Raw genomic sequence first — 25695 nt, 5'->3', positions numbered from 1 at the left:
ACTGGGGTTTTTTGAAAGTAATAAAATATATTTTTCAGAGTAACTGACAATGATCAGAAACTCTTTTTGCTCGCTAGCAGCAAATTCCACTAAGAAATAAAAATGCGATGAGACAAAAACAAACACTACTGTTTGTCCCAGCTGCTCCTTGAAGCAGCTTTATGAAAGCTAGTCAAATGGGAACTTGTTTGTCTGTTAAAGCTTTAAGCTTTTTATTATGCTTAAAATCTTGTTATGTGCTAAAGGGAAATGCAGTGAATACATGAAGTCAAGAATTTGTTATTAATAAAAATGAAATCTTAATGGTAAAGCTAGGCAAGTATTATTGGTTCAGATTTACAGGACAAGAAAATAAGGAATATTTGTACCAAGAAAAAAGTTTCAGCACTATAACAAAGCAATTATAGTTGTTATACACACAATAGCACCTATCCCTTTCATGAACACAATAGTCACCCTGCCATTGTCCCTCTGGATCCTGTACCACACATCTTGCTCAAGCAAAGGAAGATTTGGATCAGGCCATCAGTGTTCCAAGCTCAAGAATGGAAAAAAACATGCTGTGTTAATGGAGTTTTTTCATTATTCCTCCTTTCTAGGGGAATTGGCATGGGCTACTTTTCTATTTTTTAACATCCTTATACTTTTTGCTTTTTCTTCCTTTTTTGCATCCCTGCATTACATCCCAGTTTGCTACACATATTGTGTTCCATATAAGTCAGATATCTGGTCTTTTATGTCTTCACTGCCCTTAAACCTAGTTTCACCCTGCTCCAAGTCCTCACTTCTTTCACTACTGATGACATGTTCATAGCTGCTCCAGAGCTAATCTGTAGAGCAGGATCCTTTTCTCCTAACTGAACCTATTAAGTTGGTCCCAGTCTTTGATTGAGGAGAATGATAGAGCGCTTTAAAATGGCCAAAAAGGAGCCTAAAATGTATGGAATTAATTACACATTGGAGGCATTTGTTTTTTTTACACTCTGAGAGTTACACACCCTTCTTTGGGCACCACTAACAAGTGCTCTTTATTTCAGTGCAATATTTAGCATATAATGCCAAGATTAGTTTATCAATCCACTGTGCTTTTATTGTGGTAATGTAGACCACAGATTATTATGAAAATATGAGAACATCTTCTGAAAACCATTGAAGGTTACACAGTGTTTCCCTCATCTTCAGTACTGACAAGTCTTTTTTATTACACTCAGAGTCAACAACTTCAGTTTAGTTAAAGAGAAAGCAAACCCACCAAATTTCCAACCCAAAATAATTTTTTGAAAGCTCCAGTTGACTTCTCTGAGAACTGGATATTCTGTATTTTTGGATGTATTCAGCCTTCCTGGATTTCAGACAAATATTTTCTAAACTGACTCTGTTGATGTGAAAATCAATAAGTTTTGGTGATGTGGCTTCAGGAATAAGTCAGGTATCTACCACAGGGAGTTTTTTCATCTATCACTCTTAGTTCTTTTTGGCCTCAATAATACAATGAAACATATTGTTCTAGAAGCAATTAGAGCCAGAAGGCTGTGAATGCCTGTTCCTACTCATTTTCTCTCCTTAACCTTGGGCAAGATTTTTAATTATTATTTCCTTCTATTTCTAATATATAGAGTGGGGAAACTGTTATAGCCTGGTATCAAAGACAGCAAATATCAAGACTGAGGAACTGTCTAACTACTATACGAATAATATTCTGCATATATTCCCTACCTATACTAATAATCATAATAAATGGTATAATAGATAATAATGCATTTGCTTGCTGTGTATATTCTTTCAAATAGAGTACAACCAGAAGAACAGCAATAATTGGTATGAATAATCAACCATCGCAACAATGAAAATTTCAACTCATAATAATTACCAGATGTTGAATGAAGAATAGTGTAATAAATAACCTAGAGGTGTGAAAAAGAAGCCAATTTCATTTCATCAACAATTTCTGAGTTGATGAAGTTATTTTTTCTGAACTGTATAAAATACACCAAACATCTTCATTAGGAAAAAATAATATTTCAAAGCTTTTCCTTTAACAAAATAATGAGGTTCTACCTTTAATTAAGTCATTAAAATCTTGTTAGATTGCATCTAAGATTAAACGTTATCATAATATAAAAATCATATTGTAACACAAATAGCAAGATTTTGTTCTACCAATACTGAAAATAGACATTACAATGCCATTAAAAATTTTCCTATTTTACTTTAAATTAAACTGTAAATTAAATCAATCTTTCTCCCAAAGCTTAATTTTTTACAATTTGTCAATTTATAAACCAAACATAGGAAGAACGTGGACATATTGGAGTGGGCTCAGAAGAGACAAGAAAGATGAGGGGAGGGTTCCTCCTGAGAGGAAAAGCTGAATAAATTGGTATTTGTCAGCCTGGAGAGGAGAAGGCTCTGGGCAGAGCTTATAGCAGACTTACAGCACTCAAAAGAAGTTTACAAGAAAGATGGGGACAGACTTCTTAGCAGAACCTACAGCAAGAAGACAAGGGGTCATGTTTTTAAACTAAGATGGTAGATTTAGCTTGGATGTAAGAAAAAAATTTTTTATATGAGTGGTGAAACGCTGCCACAAGTTACCCAAAGACATGGTGGATGCCTCATTGCTGGCAAGGTTTAAGGTCGAGCTGGAGAGGGCTCTGAGCAGCCTGATCCACATGAAGATGTTCCTGCTCATTGTGGATTAGACGACCTTTAAAGGTCCCTCCCAACATTCCATGATTCTTTATTCACAACCAGTTTCAGTCAAACCACCACAAGGCTCTGTCACACACCCCTGCCTTCCCACCATACATGCTTTGACCATCATTCATCAAAACACATGACACCCCTCTGGAGAGGGTCACATCCCCCTGTATTGGCTCCAGGAGGAGATGAGACAATCTTGTCTGAACTTGAGTTTAGAGTATAAACTTTAATAAGAAGCATATCTCATGTTATAAAGATTTCCAGTGATTCATTTTGGTTTTGTACCAGTATTGGACATCACTCATCTAGCTGCAGAAACTATTGTGTTGTGTTGTGTTCTGGGTTATTTGAAAATTAGCAAGAATATACCCACATTCACTAAATAGATATAACCTGTTTTTGGAATTATCATTCAACCTTATCTAACTACTTTCTAGTGAATGTTTATTCTCCCACCAGTTGAGGAGATCTGAATATAGCTGAGTTTCTTGTGAGCTTGGGACAAACAAGCAGGCACACTTACTCTCTTGAGAATTTTCTAATAGTTTCAAAACAATTGCTATATGATACAGCTGTTTAGTTCAAATATATAATTGCATCTCATTACCATCTGGAAATGTGCAACTGTTTTGCCATATTTTCAGTTTATTTTGAGACAATTCTTTTTCACAATCTCAGTTCACTGGATCTCTGTCTCTACAATTGTGAGTAAAGCTCGGTATTAAAGCTTTAAATTGTTATGAAGAAAATTGTCAACCCCAACTCATTTCACCCTGAAGCAGCTGCTTCTTGAAGGAGTACACCATCCCCTGCATTGTCTTGACCCTGATCTGATGGATGTGCATTGCTCATCGGGCTGACAGAAGTGCAGCCATTTCCTTTGCAGGGTGTTTTTTTTGGCTTTTCTCTGTGGGGCCACTAAATGTCATCAAGAGTGGAGTGGTTTTGTGCAGGTCAAGAACTTCTGCATTGTCTCACCAGCTGGCCTTGGAAATGGCTGTGCAGAAAAGAGCTTGGGGAGCCCTGGTGGACACTGAGTTGAATTTGAGTCACAGTGCATCCTTACAGAGGTGATGGAAGCGATTACATTCAATTCAGCACTAGTGAAACCAGACTTGGAGTACAACATCTCCCCTGCATCTGTGTCTTGATTTGAAAAGAGCAGTGTCTGCTAAGGAGGGCAGGAGCCTCCTTTGGATTGGAAAATGTAAACACCTGCCCTCCAAATTGTTATAATTTTAAAATTAAGGGGGGGCTCTCAGGCAAAGTTATGGGAGTAGGAATAAAAGTTCTTCATTAGGGAAGACAGGAAAAAAAAAAAAGTAGTAATATAAAAAAAACACTGACAGAGTCAGAATGACACCCTGTTTGTCAGGGTGTTGGCAGCAGTCCCATTAAATGGTGGCTGCAGTACTCCTGGAATGGCAGGTTGATGGTTCAACAGTGGTCCTGTTGAAGCAGTGATCATGGAAAAGGGTTTAGTTTTCCTTTGAAGGTCCAGTGGTGGTGTAGATGAGCCTAGTCTTCCTCTGGGAATCCAGTGCAAAAAGGCTGCTCTAGTGTTCCAGATGTCAGATTATATCTAGTTAGGAATGCTTGGTTCCTCCCCCTGGGTGGAGCATCTCCCAATGGGATGATGGAATTTCTTCAGCCATGCAGAGACACTCAATGGCTCATTAACAGCCGGTATTTCCTGGAGAGAGGATTGGATGTGGAAGAGATAAAGAAAACTGCCTAATTAACAGAAGATAACTGCCACACCTCTCACAGATGGGAAAAAGAATACACAGCCCCAAACCCTATCTTACAACCCAGGGCAATCTAAAAGATACTCAAGCTTGGCCAACAGGCAGCTGCATGGTGCAAAAGGTGTGTGGGTGTCCAGAGTACCAGATACACTAAAAGAAACTGAGGCAGCTGGGTTTATTTAGTCTTCAGAAAAGCATAATAAATAAACGTCATTAAATATGAATTAGGCAGCTGGAGAGATTGTGGGGCCAGGCTCTTTTCGGAGGTAGACACATAAAGGACAGGAGTCTATGGACACAGGTTACAGAGAGTGAAATTAGTATTAGAAATTAAGAAAAAAAATCACACCATAAGGTTGGTCAAGCATTAAGGCAGAGACACAGAAAGAGGTGAAATATCCATTCTTGCACAAAAAACTTGGCTGAATGAGGGCCTATGTTCAACTTTTAAATTGGCTCGGCACTGAGCCATCCTAACTCTTTGGGAGATCCTTACTACAGAAATTACTCTATGATTCTCTGATCTTAAACATGTGAGGCTAGAGTTCAGAAATCAGTACCTCATGGTTAGTGATTCAAAAGTCGAATTGTATATGCTTTACTGAAAACCATAATAACTGTAGAAATAAACATAATCTCATATGTTCAAAATCTGTCCATATAAAAATGAAATTAAAGTCCAATATATAATATGAAAAAAACCCAAAACTTTTAATTAAAGAAACACAACAAAACCAATAAATCTGCTTCTCAGGAAGCTTTAAAATGATTTACATTAAATAAATTTAAAAACCAAATTCTTTTAATATCAGTTTAATCCTTACATGAGTTAATTTGTAAATAACCTAGTGGAGCCTTTAGAAAAAAATCCTAGAAAATTCAAGTCTAAGACATAGATTTGGAAGGCAAATATTTTTTATTAATATCTAGATGACATATAAAAACAACAAAAGCAAGCTTAAATCACTAATGTTTCTCACTTCCTTAGCAGCAACCCTAGGAAGATAATATGTGTTTCTTTTCCGGGATTACATTCCCATTTCTTGTCCAACATTCAAACTTTTCTGAAATGTCTAACTTTACAAATGTTCAGGACATGTCTCTCTACTGTTCGATAGTCATGAAGTCTGTAAAGGATGTTACAACTGATCATTTACTTCTCAAGACAGACTGTAAAAGAAAAAAGGGACACAAATCAGAAGGCAATTTTATTTTACATATTTGATGTGGAAGGGGGGAACAGCAAGAATTTATGGGACCATGACCAGGGAAGAGCATTAAGTATTTTGTCTCAGAATTATTTGACATCTGTCGGATGACTTTGATTTGGTTTTGTACCTTCTAGTGGGCACTAGGTTCAGTGGATCAAGCTCTACTCCTTGCATAATATTTGCTGACATAAATACACATTTCACTAGTTTAAAACTCTTCTGGGGTGGCCACACATGTTCATGATAACAACCCTAATTAACAATTATCTGATAAAACAGTGTGAAGTATGCTAAGTGAGAAATATCAACCCTCTGTGACCGGTATTTTCTAGGTCTTACTGTCCAGTTTCCATTTAAGACTTGTGACACATCTCACTTTTTCTGTTGTTATGCATTATAACTCTTTCCTGCTGTCTTCTGGACTATGAATTTGTGGTAAAACTTTGTGCAGGAAGGACATTGGATCTCAACAAGAGTCCTGCTTATCTTCTTGAATGTTCTTCCATGTGACATCCCACAGATGAAGGAATATACAGGAGCACATACTAAAAAAGCCTCCTTCTAAGGATTTCAGAGCACACAGTTTTGTGAACATATGTGAAGGTCAGTGCCTTGTGACATGCTCTGGGTTTATATACGCAGATGAAGTAGGAACTAATATTACCCTATCTATATTCTCAGACTAAACTGAAAGACTCAAACTGGCAGGTAGTTTTTGAACTCATGCAAAACTTCAACCCTATCCATTTAAATGAGGCTTTTCCCTGGGATGAGGACAGCTTTTTCAACAGTTTCAGAGAATCCAGTAATTCTCTTGGAGAATGAGACTCTTCTTTGCGCTGCAGGTGCCTGTTTTGCCTTCCTCCTAGGGCCTAGAAAACCCCAGAACTTTATCTCCCCTGCTCTGCAGTCACAGCCAGGAAACTTGTTTTAAGTTGTAGTTTCCAGCCTCTCTGTTCCATCAGAACCATATTGGACATTCCAAATCTGATGTGCAGAATCCCTTGGCTCCTCTCAGATTCTCGTTAGGAAAGAGTGAACCTGTCATATAACTTCATGGACACTCACCACATCCATACTTCAACTAATATTGTCTTCCCTGCGAATGGTACCACTTCATCATGGCTGTCTGAAGATAGAACTTTTCACTTCCCAGGGAAGCAGTTAGAAAGACAGGCTCTTAGTCTTTTCTGGCCTGCAAGGGGAAGGACCAACAAATGCTGCATTTACTAGGAATACGAAACAGAATTTCTTCAAGGCAGTAAAGGCATTTAACATGCTCATCTGTCACTAGAATTTGACTGTCACAACAGGGGCAAATTTTTAAGTCTAGGGACTGTAGGAAAGGCATGACTGTGGAGAGGTTTAATAAATGTCCCAGACTGGGTAAAGAAAGATGTGCCATGTTATTTGTTCTGATCAAAACAAAATAAAAAAAACCACCCCTGAATATAATACTAATTCTATCCTGTAGCCCACATGGCACACTGGGAAAGGGAAATGTAAGCTACAGGGAGGGAGCAAATGGATCCAGAGCAATCAGATGTCCTGTGGCAAAGAGCACAGGGTGTAAAAAGTCAGTGTCTCCAAGAGTGTGTCATAACAGAAATACTTTTCACAGCAGTTGTGAGCATTTGTAATATTAAGCAATGCAGTGAATCGGAGTCACGAGGATCAACCAAAGGATAAGCATCTTTATTCAAACCTATCACATTTGACTTTTTTTGTAATTAGGTGCAAGGGAGAAGTATATGCAAAGGATGGTTTATTTAATCCAAAACCAGCTAAGTTTAGGTCCGCTAGGTTACCAGCTGGACATGCCACCTTTTCTCCAATGACTGTGAGAGCCTAAATTGACCTGTACATCTAAGTTCAGGTGCCTAAATATAAGTGATAAAAATCACACCAATGTGACTTTCACAATAACACCAGTCATTTAATTTAATGATGGAGTGAAAGAGTCTAAGAGTGTAGTAGAACAGCCATAATGCTGGTAATTTCGTGAAATATCTGAAAATTTCAGTTATTTCATGAAATGACTGCTTTCACCATCTGACTGTAACATACAGCTAGGATTAGAAATGAACAAGCTACAACCACATTCCTAGTTACTGCATTTGTATCTGAGCACAGTTCTCTCACTGTGGCTAAATCCTTATGTAGGTTCTTATCAGGAAATTTTGCTATTGCAGTTCCTTTTTAGCAGATAACAATTTTTGCTGTTCTGTTCTTTTCTTCCCCCCTATTGTTACCAAAATAAAAATGATTATAAGCATCACTTTAAAAGCATGCCATGCTAGGGATGGCTGTGCTGCAATATATCATTCTGAACTCTAGTGTATTCGTTTATGGTGAAGCATTTTATATTAATGTTTCCATTGCTTATCACAGACACTGGCATTATAAGTGCTTGAGTCAACTCCGCTTGGTTATTTATTAGGATGAGTTTCACTGCCATTTCCTTGAATAAAATCCTTTCTGTCCCCATTCAATGAAACTGGTTTATTCCTGCCAATCACTGATCCTTGACTGTCTTTACCCATTACACAATTCAGTCCATCAGCATTAAATAAATTAATAAAACTTTGAGTTTCTGGTAACTAGTAACTGTGTTTTTCAGAAATACAGATTATGTGCTTAAAAATCTGCAAGATTTATAGCAATTAGGAAAAAATGCAGCATCTAAAAATTCAGCCACCTATGAAATTTCAGGTGTTGGAAACCTCAGTCCTTGAATTCCAAGTTCAACACTTCTGGGCTGTATTGATTCTTGTTATTCTATACAATTCCCTAAAATGACCTTTCTGTTTAAGGCCTTGACGTTTGCTGATGAATATTAGCTAGTTCAAGGCAGTGGACAAAAAGTTGTGCTTCCTTGTATTCCTTGTGAACTTTCCTGTACATCAGTTGTTATTTTTCCTTAGTGAACAAGTCAGGTGACATCAGAGAGATGGCTTTCTTTTTTCTTTATTTTTGTTTTTTTTTTTAATTTTAATTTTTTAATCTGATCCTTTGCCTGTAAACTGCCTTCCTGAGTCTACTTTTAAATAAGCATTTTATTCCCAGGTATCTCTTACTGAGTGCCTCCCTGTGGAGAAGATTTTGCACTGAGGTCTCTGTTTCAAACAGAAATTCTTGTGCTGAACCCAGTGGAACTAGACTGCTTCATAGCAGCTGATAGTTTGTCCCCATGTTATTACCTCTTCACCTGGCAAACTCAGGGGCTTAACTGGTCCTGATTACATATTTGGTGGTTATTTGAGCATATTGAAACTCAGATGTTTAATAGGCTGAAGCATAGAAATATTCTAGGAAAAAAAAAAAAATAGGTTTTGAGGAGGAATTTGTAGCTACTGGAAAGAGAGGAGGAGAGAAAGATCATACAGAATATTTGCGCAAGTCCAGTCTGAAGATAGTAGGGTATTCTTTAGCCTCCAAATAGTTTCTTAACAGGAAGGAAAAAAAAAATTGTTCAACTAAGGTGTGAGAAGTTGAATTTGATGGTGACCAAACAGAATCTCACTAAATGATGTCGGGGGGGAGGGGGGTGTGTAAAATGAAGTCTTGCTTTAAGATTTTAAGATTTGAAATCTCACTTTAAGTAAAAAGACAGAGTGCTGAACATTCTAGGGCTATCTTTAAATCACCTTTTTTTTTTTCCCAGAAGCTACATATATATTTTTAAAATATAGATGGAATTGCTTCTCTTTCTCTTTTATTACATTTTTTTGTCTGCACCTTGAAGAATGGTGTTAAAAATGCTCCTTTATACAGATGTAAACAAAAATTCAATGCTATTGGGTCCGTGATATGTTCTATTATGGGGAAAAAATAACGGACAAAAAGCATGTATTGTCTGATAGCTAATCCTTACAAATAGCCAGACCTGTGTAACTAATTGATTTTTCACTTGGCTGGTAGACCCAAGATTTTTTTTCTTTATGTCACTGAAGAAAACCCCCAAAAACATCAGAGAGAAACAGAAGACCAATTTGGTTTGGTTTTCTATCCCTTAACTTTGAAATTACCAAAGCAGCTTTAAAAAAAAAAAAGTTGTGTTTCGGTTTGAAAATACAGAAAGGAAGCAAAGTGTCTTGGCCCACTTCTGGAGGCAGGAAATTATTTTTCCTTCATTATGACTCAGTGTGTAAATACTTCTTGTACTGTAACATCTCAGAGCATGGTCTGATGTCCCATCCTGTCCCCAGGGTTCTGCCTGGTAGTGCATTTATATGATTGAAGTTGAGAAGGGACTCAAATCATCGCTTGGTGAAGTATTTTGGGGCATCTAATTTACAAATTCTGTAAAAATGAAAATTATCTAGTAGAGTAATCTGCCAGTAATGTGGACTATCTGATAGAAAGTAATACTGAAATTCAGCAGAATAAGTTTCTGATGTATCAAGAGGCATGGTAGTTAAGTTTTCTATTTCCTGGAGAAAGAAGTATTAGAAGAACAAATAAACACCTGTGCTTTACAAAGGACTGCTTTCAGAGCACAGAAAGAGCTACTAGTTCACAGGGCATATGTCATTACTTGTCAAGATCAGCAGTAATTGGTTTAATTTTATCCAAGAAAAATACTTCAGAAAAGTAATTGAAAATCTGGTGAGCTAACAGAAAGGGTGGAAAATGACTATAATGATGATTTTTTGAGAAAAGAAAGAAAGAAAGAAAGAAAGAAAGAAAGAAAGAAAGAAAGAAAGAAAGAAAGAAAGAAAGAAAGAAAGAAAGAAAGAAAGAAAGAAAGAAAGAAAAGATCATGATAGTTATCACCTTCTAGGCCCAGCAGAAAACTGCACTGATGTAATGGATTAAGTACTGCAAAATAAAAATTATGGAATTTCTGGATAGTTTCATGACCACAATTAGCACTGTGAGTTTATTAAATTAAAATGTTTGAGACTCATACCTTGACTCATCACTGCATCACACCTAATATATATTCCAGTATCTATGCAAAGACAGGGAAAAACAGATCTGTCCCACTAGTAAGAGAAGAGTTTTCCCTGAAATGCATATAAAGCCATTCACAGAAGGTATTCTGAAGCTGTGGGAAGAACCTACATCAAAATTCCTCTGCTATGCATTTTGATAAAGCTGTCGAAACATTTATTTTCTTAAAACAGAGAACTGTATCATAATTTATCAGTTATATCATTGTTGAGATGTTAAAGAATAAAGTGTTGGTTTCCTGGTATGAAAACTGAGACCTTCTGAAATCCCTGACTATAGCCAGGAGATGGTAAGAATATGTCTTTGACTTTTAATTTCTGCCATTTTTTCTCTCACCACTAAACTGATTTGGACTGCATCCTTTGTTTTGGACACTGTCATAGCTCTTGTAAAAATCTTGGATGCCACTGCAACAGAGAATGAGTCATTTTGCATGTGTATAACTGTATAGCAGCTAGATTTTGGAAAGAGTTTTGTTGTCTACCTTAGATGGGAATGTCATCAGTCAACTTGAGCCTTTGTCTGAAGGTGTAAACCCATGCTGGCAAAAATTACATAGAGATAACAAGTTCTTCCCCACCCCACCTCCAAATAAAAAATAACTAAACTGTAGCCAAGTGGCATCAAACTATCACAGCTCTTCCATCATTAAAAAGGGTGCTAAATTATCTGTGTTGTCATAAGGCATGATGGGCTAAAAAAAGACCTTCATAAAGAAAAAAACAATCTTCACTTAAATGCCATGTTAAGCTTCAAGAATTGAAAAAAGTTGGCAGATATTAAATAAATCATACTTATTCATGTATACTTCTCAGCTGAGGCAGTTTCTACTGAGGTTTAAAAAAACATTCGCAGGAGTAAGTGCTACCTGATGAAGTAAAACTTGCCAGGACTGGACCTACACTTTCATCACCCTTTTCTGAACTACAGAAATTATATTAAGGGTCATTATTAATCAAAACCTAACCAGTGGGGAAACTGACACATCAAGAATTGATTTATTAAAGGTCATAGAATAAATCCTGATTGCAGGAGATAGATGAAAGGATTTCCAGCCCTTTCCTTAACATAAGATTAACATTTCCCACCACATGAAATTCATGTGCATGCACTGATTCTTAGATATTAAATAATAAGTAAGTGAATAAATAACTGCATGTATAGGTATAGATGAGATCTTGGGGTTTCCAGAGCAGAAACCTCTCTGTTGCTTTAACTCCATCCACACTAACTGGCTAACAGTATGAAATTGCTTGGCTATTAATTTTTGATTAAAATGTGCTCTGTGCCTATGTGCTTTTGTCTAAGAAGGAGAGAAGTAATAATTTATTTTTCAGTAAATTCTCAAGGTCATAAAAACTTCCACTTTGATGATTATCTGCATTTCAGTGTGTGATAGGCCTATGGGGTTGTCCCATCTGAAACCATGTTATCCTAGACAAAAACTGGGTACTGAAAATGCATTATGAGCTGTAAAGAAAATGAACAAAAACAATAAACTTTTTGGTCTAAAACAGATTAAAAGCAAAAATTTCTCTCTCTGAACATAGTCAGTCAGCTAAAAGATATGTCCACAAAGGGCTCAAAAGGAGGAGTCTATTAAGAGGAGGAGGCCTTTTAATTCTGGGTTTCCAACCTTCAGTCAAAATGGATAAGAGTGGAAAGGCCTACAAAGAAACCCACTAAAAATCTTTTCCAGGTGGGAATCAGGTATGATTGCTGTAAGTATTTGGGACATTTATGGTTGCAGAGAAAAATAAGTAAGAACACATATGCTTCAGAAGACTTTGACCGGAGGTGTGTTATATTGTATTTTTAGCTACAAAGCCATCTGTTTATTCTTGAGGAAAAAGAAAAGGAAAAGAAAAAAGAATGAAGAGAATTTCATTAAATAACCAACCGATGAACTTGTATCTCCCTCCACTCAAAACGAGAGAGAAAAGAAAGCTTGAAAAAGTTTAACAAAGGACCAATTTTTGGTGTAAGTTGCTAACTCTGCTGAATTCACTAGTTGAAAGGTGCAGTTCAATACAAAGAAGAAGGAAAAAAATATCATTATAATGAGTTTTTACATAGATCTCAAAGCTACTTCCTAAGCTTTGTTCTTTGGGAAGCACCTGGCACAGGCTGGGGGCTGCAATAACCTAAAAAGAAATAAGAAAGGGTTGGTTCTACGGAGGCACAATGACTTACGGTACAACATATGGAAGGATAGAGGAACCTTAGCTGAGATGCTGATTACTGGATGCTTAGGAAAGAAAATCAATAACATATCCCTAAGTCATATAACAATGTGCAAATGCTGATATTATTGTGAATCAACCTGTAATACTGCAGCATTAGGTTTTAGCTTGTAGTCTTCTTAAGGAAGCTTTAGTTTCTAAGCTCTTGGGACTTAAAGGGTAAGTTCCTTCTCTGTTCCAGGCACAAATCAGTGCTCCATAATTTGCCAAAAGCCTGGGGTTTTTCAGCAATAACATAGCAGAAACTGTTTAGTGGTGATATCTTTAACCTCATCCAAGACAATTATAAGTTTTGGGTGAGTCAGTTTTCATTGTCTGCTGCACTAATGCAGTCCCTCAGTCAGCACTCAGAACACAATAATAAAATGCAATCAATGACTACAATATTATGCTCTGTTCTTGTGAGCAGAAATCCTGAGAGATGCTAGAGGAGCTGCCAGGAATCTCAAGGGATAACAAAGTTGCTCTGGACTTCACAGAATTCTGATTTCTAACTGGTCTCTTGTGCTGACTTTAACTTTTCTTTAAGAAGGTTCTTGCCTTCCATTTTTTTTTTCTTCCACTGATTTTGACGCTGTCAAAGCAGCTGTGTGAATCTAAGGATGCTGGAGGGAGTTAGGACAGATCCCCCCCAGTTTTTCATTGAGGCAGACAGAGACTACTCCTCCCCACCCTTAATTTTAAAAAATTATTAGTCTAAACTGTGAGCTGCTACAAGGTGACATTCAATGAAAGGTCAGCCTTTTCCCTGAATTCTGCATAAATTATGTCATGACAGAGTAAAACTACTCATGATATAAGTGTCTAACATCATGACCTCCTGTTTGGCTTATCCAAAAGAGAGCAGAATTTTTTTCTCCACACTACCAGCCCTCTCTGTACATATATTTGAATAGGAAAACAACATTGCAAAAAACTCTTTTTACTTGGGTCCAGTGGTTTATTTTTTCTCTGAAGGACACTCAAATTTGACTTTGTCATTGTTGAATGGGAAGGACACAGGAAGGAAAAGAGGGAATTTGTGGAATCAGAATTACTTCTTCTGCAAGTATAAAACTGAATAAAAATGTGGAGACAGTGAAACACACACAAATTTGAAATACAACTTCAGTGCATATCCAGTGGTCTTGAAAGCATCTCTCAGAGCCATAGGAATTTAGAGATGCCCCAGAAATATTGGCCCATGCTTCCTCCCTGCCAAGAATTACCAAATGTCGGTAAAATAGCTGAATTATTATTTTTACTCTGTCCATGTGTAAGATCAGAATTACTAGGGAAGCACTAACTAGTTATTGCTGATTCAGAAAGAAAAGCAAGTGTGACATGATGTAAAACTACGTGTTGAAATCAGGGTGTACATGGATTTGCTTTTAAACTCAGCCTGCTTAGGGACTGTGCAGTTAGGGCAGAGTGAAATCCCTTGGGAATTATCAGCCACCATGACATCAGCCAAGCTTTCTTGATTGACTGACTTTCTGCAGCTGAAACAGAGCAAACAACAGCATTTTCCTGTATTCTGATTTCCCCTTGCTGTTTCAATTGGATATGTGGGGTTGAGGACATGCATCCTAGTGATGCAAACCTCTTGGTGCCTAATAACAGATGTTTCTATATACGGGCAAGTGGTATCATATTATTCTCTACATCCTCTGTGCAGGGAGAGAGGAAAGATAGATTATCTGGAAAAAAGGGTTGTATTCATTATTGCTTGGCCTTAAGAAAATGTGCCTATCAATCCATCAAAAACAAATTTTATTCTGTAATATTAATGTTTAAGGCTATGCTCTTCTGGCGTATTGATTCTCCATAGGCAGAAGAACACTGAAATGGAAACAATTTTAGAAATGTAGTTTTCAGTTTCCTTAATATCATATGTTCCCGTTACGAAAGAAAATGGCTTTTCCTTACCCTTTCTCTCTCTCTGTACTGTATATATTAGTCACAGGAAAGTGGGCCAAGTTTATCTCTTGCACAAGTCCAAGGACTTTACATCTCTGTGAAATTTCCACAACCAGTTTGTTTCTTAAATAATTAAATACCACCGTGTCTTTATTTATAAATATTTCAATAAAATCCTGGCCCAAAGTCAGGATTACAATTAGGATTTATTTTTTTATTTTCATTGAGTCCCCACATGCAGGGCAACAACTGAGTCAGGATGCTGGTTAAACATATGTTTAACTTGGGCTGTGCCCTTTATGAATTTGAACATTTACTACTTCTAAAAGATGGAGTTAAACATGTGCTGAACATTTTACTTCACTTGTGTAATGGGGGAATGTTTGGGCAATGAAAAGTAGAATCTTCAAATGCTTTGGAACAAAAATCCTGTATTTGAATGAGCACTGGGGATAAGCGTTGGAGAGTGTCATGGAAATAAAAGGTGCAGTATTGGACAAAGTTCTGGGGAACTAAATTCTAGATCTCTAAAGTTGAGACTGGAATTGAGATGGCAACTGAAATCTCCTCACGTCTCTACATCTGGTGCCTCTATATCGTGGCTAACATACATGACTGCTTCCATTGCCAGTGCTTCTAGTATGTGACGTGGTTTGAAATCTGTTTTTCGCTGTAGGGGAACAGAAGGTTTAGGTCTCCAGTTCTGTCAGTTTGACACCTCTTGACAGCACAGACCTCCCACTTTGGCACTGTGTTTTTTAGCTTTTCTGTCAAACATCTCCTGCTTTTTGAAGAAAGAAATCACTTAATTCATTATGGCTGAAATGTAGTCCTCTACAGATAGCCAGCATATGATCTGTGTAACCCTGGGGCATTGTCTGCCAGGATCTAACACAATGCCTGTAAAGAGGGCTTTGGAGACATTTCAGAGGTGAATGGATCTGGTTCTGGGCCACTGCCTACAAGAGAACTTCAGTGTAAGGGAAGAAAATGCACATGAAATAATATCACAGATTTCATCCAATATGCTGTTATTTATGTAACAGCTACTGATAACCCACAGAAGGTCTCTAAGCATGGCTTACCAAAGGAGATCATGTAAACAGGAATGCTTGATAGACAGCTGTTCTCTTGAGCCAATAAAAAGAACAAATGTAGCTTGTTTATAAACTGTGCTAAAATGAGATCTAAATGGCATTAAAAGAAAAAAGAGAAGTCCTATTTATAAACTCTGCTTCCACACTCAATAGAAGTCTGCAGGCTAAAAGTGTGAAAAGCCTTCCACCATACGAGTTTGCAAAACACATGGAAAAATAAAGATGTGTGTGTTTACAGAAAATATCCCAAACTCTCAGCGCCCTGGTGATGATCACAGTTGACGAGTTCCATGGTGTTGCTGTGCAACTCATTATGCCAAGCATCCATCTTGGCTCAAAGATTTCCTACATTCCCGATCACATATCGCTGCTGAGATTAATTCTGCAACTCCCAGGAGGGAGAAGTGGCGTGCAGAGAAGGCAGCAAAAGTTGGGGGGCAAGGTGGAAGGAAAACTGGTTCCAGCCCTACTCCTGTAGTGCCGTGGGGAAACGTGATTCCTGACATCCATCTATCACTTGTGGTCAGCACTAAGTAGGTATTAGTGAACAATTTCTCCAAGGTGCAATTGTGCCATTTTGGAGCACCACACAGTCTCACACAGCTTCCCAATTTGTCCAGCTCAACCACCACATGGATCCTGGTACAAAGAAGCTCCTTAAAGTTGAGGCTTTTAGTTGTGTGAGCAAGATTAAACACTGAGTTATTCTCAGTCCATGCCAGTGTCCTTGCTCTGGAGCTCACAACACAATTTAGAGTGGCATCTCTTTCAAGGATGACATGTTTCCATATAATTTTTTTTAGTGTCTGTGGAACGTACATTAGGCAGTATTTTAGAAGGTGGGCTGACCACATCTAAATTACAGATGTAATTGGGAAAAGGAAGCAATGCCTGATGGCTAATCAGGAGAGTAGTACAGGGGGGAAAACCAATGCAGCCGAGATGTGTCTTTAACTTGTGCCAAATGATTAAGTGGTGATTAACCAGGGGTTGAAATCTTGAGCTCTGGACTTTTAATAAAGTGTCAAATAAAGATTAAAAGGAAGAAGAAAGAGTAGTCAAAGAAGAAACTCAGTAAGCTTCTATTTTATTACTGTCTTTTTATTCAGTGTAGATTTTTTTAAGGCCTATATATTTGTACTCTCACATAAAATCCAGTAATAGTGATGGACATTTAGGATGCAATATTCAAATGCACTTAATGGATTTGAAAGCCTGTCTGTTATCAGGTTGTTTTTCATGTTACCTAACTTTGCAATGCATTAAATTGAATCCTAACTATTTACAGTATCACTTTTAAATATAAATAGATATCTTTGTTACATTATTTGTCTTAGCTATATTAAAACTCCACTGCAAAGCACTTAGTAGCTTCACAAGCCACTGATCACACTCTGCAGATTTTACTCAGCTTGGATAACAATTACTTGGGAAAGCAATGTTACTGAAGTCAATGGACAGAGGCATTGGTGCTACTGTGCTATGAGTGTGGGTCATGGAATCAAAACCTGTGGTAGCCAAACTACCTTACAGACTACAGAAGACTTATTAACATGCATTAGAAGCACTCAAGGTGCTTCTGCTCTCCAGAGCCAGTGATTCATGCCAGCTGTTACCATCATGTTTAGGGGGCTGTTCCACTGCAATCCATCTCATCACATAAAAAAGAATTTAATTTCTGGAATTCACCACAGCAATTTTAATTCCTATTTTGGATGGGGATATGTGGTAAATACCTAAAACCAACACATTGGAATAAAAGTTCTTCAGGAAAAAAAAAAAAAAAAAGGGAAAAGTAATGATTTACCTGCACGTTTTTTTCTCAACCTCAGGACACAGCCTTCATGGAACCTTGAAAAACCAGGCTCCAATTACTCCAGTGGTGTAAAGGTGTCAAATTGTTTCTTACCAGCCCTTGTGCAGCTGCTTTGTGGCACTTCCCAAATATTTCACGGCAAAGGGAGAGGAGGAATATTAAACATTTTCTCCTTGGTGAGAAATTCTAGCATGGAAGCTACTGTAGTAAAATTGCAAGTTTACCAGGAACTTACCATGCCAAATGGAATTTGAAAGACCATCCAAAAAATAAAATATCAGTTACAGCCATACTGACTAAGAGACTAAAGTAGGAAGGCATCCTGTCTGGAAAATACATGGCTTTGACCATTGCAGCTGCAGTGAATCTTGTTAATTTTCATGAGTGTAAGGAGTGAGTGAGTATAAACACTCTTATCATGCAGTGAAATAGGTCCTTCTCGAAAGTGTGACACAGAGTCTCTTTGCTTTCTTTGCTTTAGATGTGAAAAAAGGGATGCTTTCTCAGACATGGAGAACCTTCTATTTATTTTACTTGTAACACTGAATTTGCCCATTGGGTTGGAGAAGGGTTCAACCTGCCCTCTGAAAAGAGGAAGCCTTATCCCTACAACTTATGAAATGTCACAGTGAGGATTCAACACCTGCAGTTCAAGTCAACCATAAAAATTTTTTAGCAAGAGTGTTCTATGAAAAGCAATATTTATGATGATCTTGATGGAATCTTTTCCAATTTTGATCATCCACACCTCTCTATATCTCTTTTCTGTCACCATCTGGATTAAGAAGATTCTAACATCTGGTGACTGGAACTCATAGAAGTCACTCCATTAAAGGGTTGGCTCTAATAAACCTGCTTTGCCTCTATTCCAAGCTCAGGTGGAAAGCTGATTAACACAGATGTTGTCACCAAGTAAATGGTAAACGCCTATCCATAACCTCTATAAAACATGTGGGTTTTTTTCTCATTTTAGTAGTTAGATCAATTTATCTTTCCTTTGTGCTGCAGCCCTGCAAACTTTCTTTTGATGTAAACTTGCTTAGCTTGTCCTCTACTGCTGGGAATATACACATAACACTGCTACGAAGAAGTGCTGAAGTTAGAAAAAAAAGTTTCTTGTACATAGCAAAGATATGAGGAATGTTTTCTACCTTTGCCTATTTTCATTGCTTATTCCTGTTTCTTCTATGTTTCACTGCACTGCTCTCACAGGAATGTGACTTTTAACAGAAACAGCCATTGCCTCCCTGATCTTAATTTTTGGACAGCTTGGGGGATTGCATTCATGCCGTCCTGTTGGAAACAACTTTTTTTGAAAACAGCTCTTTTGTGTTGAGTTGCTCATTGCATTCATGCCTGAGGTGAAACCTGTGACCACTGGCAGAGACAAACCCTTTGTTTCATCTCCCACTGCCACTTCCTGGCCTGCATTGCTGGGCACCATTATCAGGAGAGACTTGTTTGGATAAGCAGATGCTATAGTGTAACAGTCATAGCCCATTTACAAATCCAACACAGTTGGCTTAACATAATAATAATAATGAAAAAAAAATCAAACATAAAATAATGGGAAAATATTGTGTATTGTTTGCTTTGTTTGACACCATAAAAAAGGTGCACACTTGGGATGCTTATGCCCCAGATTGTTATTTTCTGATAATGTACCTGGTTAAAGTAAAGTTTTCCCTCTGGATGCATATATAACACTTAGATAAGAACAATTCACAAAATCCTATTATACTGCTGCTGTACACAAACACATTTTCGAATGCTTCAGATAATATCAGGTACATATATATACAAGAGGAAAAGGTATTTCTAGGAATATCATTATTGGTGGCATATCTGTTTAAGTTCCCATATGCATTGGTGGCTCTTTTTCTGAGTCAGACACTAAAAAACATTTAAAAAAATACATTTGACTTTTTGAAATAGCAGTCTTCTTTATACATACAAACAAATAAACACAAAGTTTTAGTATTCTTCCTCCCCTCTAGCTACCTCTATTCTGTCTTTATACCCAGAAAGAAAATCATCACCTTTAGATCTCCAAGATATTCTATTCCTTTTAGTACATGTTTAATTCCATCCAAAGGGAGAATGCATGAAAATTTTCAACTGCCAGAAGACATAAAATGTAATTTTTTCCTTGTTTTTGAATAGATACCTAAATAAGTAAAATTACTAGATCTTTTACTCTGGGAGACACTGCTTTATTGCTGTAGCACTACCCTGAAGGAGAGCAGAATTCTAAAAGGGGCGTGCAATCACTGCTGATCCTTGATAGCATTGGAACATATTATTAGCAGAATTTACTCTGGGTGGTTAGTAGCTTGCTGGAAAATTTTAAGATAGCTTTGTAATTGTTTTAAATCTCTTATGTTTAAAATAGGTTTAAAAGTATCTGGGTGTGTATTTTACTAAAACATCCAGACTATTCAAATATTCAAGCTAATTAAAAATAGTCCATTCTGGTCCTATTTCTTTTATCCAAGAATCAGCTGTACATGTTAGAGGAGGATAATACCACAGGCTATAGAACTGCCTGTTGTTATATGAAGTCTGAAAATCAACTTGTATAATTATAACATGTTTTAGTTTTCACTGTCTTCAGCTATTCTTGGCAATATATTTATAAACATTGAATATTTTATGGCACCTATAAAAAAAATCTCATTCAAAAAGAAAATCATTAACATCTTTTTAGTAGATTTAAACTGGATTTTAAACTAGAATTGATGTAAGCATTATAATTTTTGCTTTGTAAAGGATATTAAATAAAAGCCCATAATTATAATGTTGCAAATGCAATACATTTGTAAAACTAGAAGCCATTTGGTCAAGAATCAAGTTACTAGCATGAATGTCTCCTCAAAGAACAAGACTCCTTGTACTAGACATCCAGCTGGTAGAGACATTATCATAATCTCACAAAAACAGATTTTTATAAAATATGCTTTAGAAAGAATCCTGACTTTCAAAAACGTAAAGAGCAAAGAGTAATGTAGGGATATGTTAACAGAATATATCATAAACAACTCTCATTCGACACTCTAAAAAAAACTTCTTGTTGAAATAAAATCATGTCTTCCTGATGATTTCTTATTGAACATGTTTTCTTCTAAAAATGCTTTCAACTTTTGAACCTTCAGAAGCATATTTATAACTCAAAAAGGCTTTGGAGGAGAAGGCAATTACTTCTATATTAAATGTGTTTTCTTTTATTCTTATAGATGCTTCTTTGTTTTGATCTCCTGATAACCATGAAATAGAAAAATTCTTCCAAGACCTCTACCTATAAATATAATATTTTAGTTTGAACATGGTATGAGCCTAAACTGTATTATTGTATCATAAAAAAATTATAAAATAAAATTGGACTAATTTTACCATGCTTTATTACCTAAGAGAAAGGAGTCTAATCTAAACTCACAGGTTCCCCCTGCAATGAATATGGGATGTTTTTATCCCTTGCGACATTTGTCATTTATTTGGCGTATGACATGAAGCCAACCAAAGCACAGTGTCCTGCAGCTGCCTATCTGGCACAGGGCACTTCTTAACTTGACCAGCTCAATGAGGTGCTAAATCCACACAGGTGAAGACAAGTGGGATGAACTTTCCTGCACATCAATAGGGGAAGGTTGGTTTCTTCACAGGGCTCTTCCCAAGGGAAGATTTTGTCCAGATACATTAAACACCTAAACTTGCATAGACTTTATCTTTTTTTAAAGGCTTTCTAAGGCTTATTTATTTCCCTCAGAGAAATGAGAGACTGTTCAGTGTGCGAGGCAAACAATTTAGGACCACGAAAAGTTGCCTTACCTTGACTTGTGAAATTTACAGAAGCCTTATCCAGCCTCATGGACAGAGAAGAACTGCACTTTGTGAAATGACTGTTTATTAGCAGGAAACCATTCAAATATAAGACTATGTGCTGTTCTGTAGTGTATACAACACCAGATGAATATTTCAATAAGACCACGTATTTGTTGTTTAGTACTGGATGTACTCATTAAGGTTGACCTATGCTGAAGATTAGGCTGAAAAAAAAAGAAAGCTTGTTATGGCCATTGTTCAGGCAGAGCAAAAGTGTTCTCTACTGAATAAAATGTGGTGTTCCTTCCTAGTTCTGCTTATTTATTTAGGCTTAGTGTGTTTTAACCAAATTCTTTCATGTTCTGAACAACTTAACAGAAAAGTTGAACCATTGTTCTTGCTAGCAACTGATGTCACAGCTATAGCTTTCTTTACCAAATGGGAAATCAAAGATTAAAAAAAAGGAAAAAGAGACCAAGCTTGTACACACAGGTTAATAAGTTAAACAGAAGTGGTTTTTCATGGTCATTCAGTTTGGAAAGCCCGCTTGAAAACCAAGTCTTAAAATACTTTTATGAGAAATGTTAGACTGTTCCCTTATTCTTTTATGAAAGGGAAGTTAACTGCAAGTTAAATTGAAGCAGAATTTCAGATTGTACTGAGCCTCATGTAACTAAGTGGCTCAAGTAAATGCAAAAATGTAAAACCTTGCCTTGAAAGGAACTCTGAGTCATTCTTTCCAGATACACATACATACAAAAGCCAGTTAGAAGTGTCCTATATACGTATTAAATTGACTGCATAGTCCTGAGCTATGTTTCTAAAGCCATGGAGGTGTTAAGGAGTAGATGAAAAGGGCTGATTTTGAATCCAGTGAAGCCTGAAAGAAATGCACATTTTTCCCTGCCTAAAGTAAGAGAGAAGGTTATAAAATCCTCTGAAATAAAGAGGCAGCTCTCCTACTGCTCAGCTTTATGGTATGGCCAACAGCTTTTCCAGTTCACTCCTGGGAGTTTTCAGCAACCAGAGGCCTGAGAAGAAGGACTGAGAACAAAAGACAGTACAACTCAAAATAAAGCAGCAGTATTCAATAACTCAGCATTATTCCTACCATGTGATGACATCACTGAGGTGACATTTGAAGAGGTGATGTGCAGCTGGAAAGTTTTGCCACAGAACTTAATTTAAATTCTTTTTGAACGGTTCTACCAGGATGTGGAAGTGCTGTTGCCATGTGCATGGCTGAGGGTTTTTTACTCTTGAACGCCAGCTTTTTTAGAATATATATTCCTGGAGAGGGCACTGAAGTTACAATTTGGTAAACAATGATAAGTAATGGGATTTATTACAGCTTTAAGGTTCTTGATATTCATTGATTTACCTGCCTCAAGACAACTGCTTGACTGGCTTCTTTTGATTAACTGACTTAAAGGCTTTCTTTGGTTTCATAGGATTTATTTAAGCTTAGTCACATTTGCCCATTTATAAATTGCTTGGATTGTCCATGAAGCACCAAATAGGATTCACCAAACCTTTAATGAATTTTGCCCATCTATAAATTATTTTAATTACCTGTGATACACTATTACTTGTCTGCTTCTAATTTTGATAATAGAGTACTATGTTCCCTCAAGAATCAGCTAGGCCTTGAAGGTGTAATATCTCCCAAAAACCCTTTATAAAGAAATATGCAGGAGACTGAGGTAATCACTGTTTATGTACTGTTTTGCTTTTAATGCAATTTCCTTTTTCTGAGTATGAAATGATCATAGCAAAGAGCCATCCATTTTTCCCTTTTTTTCTTTAATTATGACATGACAAACAACCCAGTTCAAGAGACTAAATGAAGGGAATCAACCCTGATTCACCATCCAGAGAGACAGATATTAAGATTTAGTTTCTACCTTTAATGATTTCTTCAGATTATAAATAGCCCAAAAAATTTTAAAGAAAATGAAGTTATACTCAGTAACTTGAAACAACTCCTCCTCCTAAACTCAGAAGGGTTATTAGCAATCAAGAGTACTCCATGGTCATCTTTAATTTGATTATTAGCTCTTGCTCAAGAGGAAACCTTTTTATCAGAGATTCTTTTTTTTTTCCCCCAGTTTGAGAAACAGGGAACTGCAAACCAGCAAGTGTGACACAGTCTCAAGCTAATTGGGAGGAACTGTAATCAAGAACAGAACTGGCAGGCAAGTAGATGAATATAATGTAATGTGAAAGAGGCAACACAACTTTTATAGGAGGTAGTTATCCCTTACAAAATTTATTATAGTGCTTTTAAGGAGTCAGCAAGCATATGGATAAAAGCACACTTGGATTTTTGAAAACTCCCTTACCAAAGGCTTGTGAAGAAACCAGGGCATTGCAGAAAGTAAGAAATGCTTTCCTTGGGTTAATAACTGCCTAAAGAAGTAGATGTGAAGCGTCGTAATAAATGCTCAAATTTTATTGGAGGCAGGTGACCAAAGGAGTCCCACAGGAATCCTTTCTGTGGCAGTAGAGACAAAACTCTGTTGATGGGATTGAGATAGTTAGGGTAACTGCAATAAATCTGGTAGAAGCACAGATCTCCTGATGTTGAATGACAGGGCAAAAAAAAAGGCAGGTGAAATTCAGTGCTGATAAATGCAAAGTAATTAAAAAGGGGGGAAAAATCCCTAACTATATAAGATGTTGTGCTAGGATGTGCTTGGCAGTGCTGAATTTACAGCTGGGCTTAATCTGAATGTTTTCCTCCAGCCCAAATTCTATTTAGATTCTATATTTCTACAAAGACAAGAGAATGACAGAAGTTGTGGACATGGAGAGCAAGATATTATATGATTAGGAAAGAGATTAAAACTTTTACTAAGTATTAGAAAGACAGATCAGTTAAGCAGTTGCTAGAGACTGTCACAGGTATTCTCAGAGCACTTTTGTGCATTTTACTCAGGCAAACAGACAAGTAGATATAAAGCATGTGGGTGACTTTTTTTCCTTTTTTGTACAAAGGTTCATAGCACATACATAAGAAAAATATATATCTATGACATATTCACCTGATATGTTTCTCTTTATATGCATATATTTATACAGGCCTAACAGGGAAATCTTCATCTCCTGACCTTCTGAGGTGCTTAAAGCAAGGATTTCACTGGGTAGAGAACTCCAGTTTCTGCTAGTGGGACACAAGAGCTCTTCTTTGTTATTCTGCTTTATGTGCAGCAGAAAGATGCAGTGGGACAGACAGCAGCCTCCCTCCCACCGAGCAAGCCTCACCAAAGCCAGCCACATCACTCCCAGCGTGCAGCAGCTGAGCTGGGAGCACACCCTTGCCGCACAAAGTTTGATGAGAGCTTGCCACCGCAGAGCTTCTGGAGTAAGAGATTACAGTCATATGGCTTAAACTCTGAAAGTTTCTGACATTTAATATCAGTAATTAAGAGTTCAGATTGGTGGCTGGATCAATAACCCCTTGCAGTTATTGATCAGAAGCTGCCACCCTGCCAATCAAGGAGCAGCGCTGACCTTATGAAAGCAGGTCTCTGCTTCCAGCGCTGTCCCTGCAACACCTCCTTATAGCCTGTGTGCCTCAGAAGTGCTTGAAAAGATGTGAGGATGCTCTCATCAAGATGTGCTCTGACAGGAGGCTTCTGGGACACCCGGCAGCAGCTGCCTGCTGCAGCTCGCTCAGGTATGGAGAAACCCACAAAGGCAGGGAAGGCAGGAGATGGGCTCCTTCCCCAGCTGCCTCCCAATCTGCCACTCACCTGCCGCCAGCCCAGGGCAGCTGAGGCAGCACCATCCTTTCTTTCCCACGTGCAAACACAAAAGTGCTCGAGGCACCACCCTCTGCAGGTTGGAAAACTTCCCAAACCATAGGGTGAAGCCTCCCTGCCATCCCTCCTCGCTACCTGCTGCTGCTGAGGCACCCCTGGGCTCCTCAGAGCTGCACCACATCCAGCCTGTGGATGAGGGCACTTTGGTGTGCCAAGGGTGCACCCCTTTTCTCCACTTGGGTGGAGAAAACCCACAAAAAAAGTTTAGATGGGCATCCAAGTTATTTATTTCACCATTGGATCTCTAATGTCTTCCACAAGATGTCCCACCTGAAATGCAGGAGCAGCAGCACGCTGCTGTCAATGATTTAAAAAAGTAGGATATGAATATACATATTAAATACATATACACATATATATACACATAATAATAATATTA

Source organism: Zonotrichia albicollis, chromosome Z, assembly GCF_047830755.1.
Source record: "Zonotrichia albicollis isolate bZonAlb1 chromosome Z, bZonAlb1.hap1, whole genome shotgun sequence".
NCBI lineage: Eukaryota > Metazoa > Chordata > Aves > Passeriformes > Passerellidae > Zonotrichia > Zonotrichia albicollis.
This window is presented reverse-complemented; position numbering follows the sequence as displayed.